At 43.8% G+C, this 2,398-nt stretch overlaps 1 non-coding gene across 1 annotated transcript; it reads right to left on the bottom strand.

The window, feature by feature from the left end:
• Positions 1–1,519: 1,519 nt before the first annotated feature.
• Positions 1,520–1,604, bottom strand: trnak-uuu (transfer RNA lysine (anticodon UUU)). Its single transcript is given in 2 exon segments — positions 1,520–1,555; positions 1,568–1,604. It is a non-coding gene; the product is annotated as a tRNA-Lys (tRNA).
• Positions 1,605–2,398: the final 794 nt, after the last annotated feature.

Below are 2,398 nucleotides of genomic sequence, written 5' to 3'. Positions count from 1 at the left end.
TTCCCATGATTCTAGAAAGGTCCCCATGGATTGGAAGGTACCAAATGTAACCCCGTTATTCAAGAAAGAGGGAGAGAGAAAACAGGGAACTACAGGCCCTTTAGCCTGACAATAGTAGGAGGGAAATTGCGAGAATCTATTACTAGGGAGGTGGTAACAGGGCACTTAGAAAATCATAATATGATTAGACACATGCAACTCGCTTTTATGAAAGGGAAATCGTGTTTGACAAATCTATAAGAGGTTTTGAGGGTGTAGATAGCAGGGTAGATAAGGGCGAACCAGTGGATATAGAATATTTGGATTTTCAAAAGGCATTCGATAAGGTGCCACACAAAAGTTTGTCAAACAACATTAGGGCTCATGGGATTGTGGGTAATATATTAACATGGATTGGGGATTTGTTGACGTACAGAAAACAGGAAGTCGGAATAAACAGGTCATTTTGGGGTTGGCAGGTTGTAACTAGTGGGGTGCCATGAAGATCAGTGCTTGGGCCTCAGATATTTACAATCTATATTAATGACTTAGATGAGGGGACCGAGTGTAATGTATCCAGGTTTGCTGATGAGAGAAAATTGGTGGGAAAGTAAGCTGTGAGGAGGACGCAAAGAGGATGCAAAGTGATACAGACAGGTTAAGTGAGTGGGCGAGAAGTTGGTAAATGAAGTATAAAGTGGGGAAATGTGAGATTATTCACTTTGGTAGGAAGAATAGAAAAGCAGAATATTTGTAAAAGATGAGAGACCACGAAATGTTGGTATTCAGAGGGATTTGTGTGTCCTTGTACATGGATCAGAGAAAGTTAACATGCAGGTGCAGCAAGCAATTAGGAAAGCAAATGGTGTGTTGGCCTTTATTGCGAGGTGGTTGGAGAACAAGGATAAAGAAGTCTTGCTGTAATTATATAGGGCTTTGGTGAGACCACATCTGGAGTACTGTGTACAGTTTTGATCTCCTTACCTGCGGAACGATACACTTGCCTTAGAGTGGGTGCAACAAAGGTTCACTAGATTGATTCCTGGGATAAGAGGGTTGTCCTGTGAGGAGAGATTGAGCAGAATGGGCCTATATTCTCTGCAGTTTACAATAATGAGGTGATCTCATTGAAACATGTAAAATTCTTGGAGGGCTTGACAGTGTAAATGCTGGGATGCTGTTTCCCCTAGCTGGAGAGTCCAGAATTAATGGTTATAATCCCAAGATAAGGGGCCGGCCATTTGGTACAGAGATGAGGAATAATTTCTTCACTGAGAGGGTTGTGAACCATTGGAATTCTCTCCCCCAGAGGGCTGTGGATGCTGAGCCATTGAATAGATTAAAAACTGAGATAGATCGATTTTTGGACACGAAGGAACTCAAGGGATATGGGGATAGGTCGGGAAAGTGGAGTTGAGGTCGAAGATCAGCGTTATCAAATGGTGGAGCAGGCTCGAGGGACTGAATGGCCAACTCTTGCTCCTTTCGCTGATGTTGGTCCACTGGAAAAGCAGAACTTGCCAGCTGTTTTAAAACTTTTAGCCTGAACAGGGACTTGAACCCTGGACCCTCAGATCACTACCTGTTTTAAAAGTCTGATGCTCTACCGACTGAGCTATCCAGGCTCGTTGTTTGATTGGTTTCCATCATACAGATTCATGGTGGGACTCAGAATTATCCCTGTCAATGTCGAATTCGGGGGAGTATCTCTTTTTTTCCAATTTTCAGCAACGTGTTGAGGAGAATCCTTGTTTCTGTTGAACATGATGTAAGAAACATGGACAGTGAACTCGTGAGTTTACAATTCTTCTTGTTTGTACAAAATGTCTTGTCATTCGTTCGCAGCAAATAAAAAAATACACTTTACCCAATGGCTCAAAAGCTGAACTTGTTCCACACGGGAGCTGGGAAAGGCCTCTCGACATTTCAGCCGATCAACAATTGAAAGCTGAATAATTTCACCCGTTACACCGTGACACCAGGCAGCAGATTTGCCTCCCGAATTTTCCCTACACGACACTTCAAACCGATGAATCTCTGCTTCACGGAAAGAAGAATTGTGTGTTTGGTTCTTCAGATTTAAAGATGTCGTGCCGGCCGCTTTACCATTTCAGCTCTCGCCAATCGCCCCCTCTCCCTCCTATAAACAAATAAACTCTCACCTGCTATTGCAAGACGGGAGGGCAGAGGAGTCTCAGTGCCCACATGGGGACATGAAGAAGTCGATGTGTTATGGAACCGGTTGTACCTTGAACTCCAGTCAAAATGTTTCGAAGTTTCAACTACTTTAGATGGCGCTGAAACTCACAACCCCAGCATTTCTCGAGTGTATAATTATTGTAGAAATAACGCGCGCTGACCGATTGCTCCACTGGAGCCGCGCACGGTCTGTGTCCCCAGTGCTCCCATCAAACAGCTT

Source organism: Heptranchias perlo, unplaced genomic scaffold (assembly GCF_035084215.1).
Source record: "Heptranchias perlo isolate sHepPer1 unplaced genomic scaffold, sHepPer1.hap1 HAP1_SCAFFOLD_509, whole genome shotgun sequence".
Lineage (NCBI taxonomy): Eukaryota > Metazoa > Chordata > Chondrichthyes > Hexanchiformes > Hexanchidae > Heptranchias > Heptranchias perlo.
Note: the sequence above shows the minus strand (reverse complement) of the source record. Positions and strands in the feature narration are given on the sequence as shown.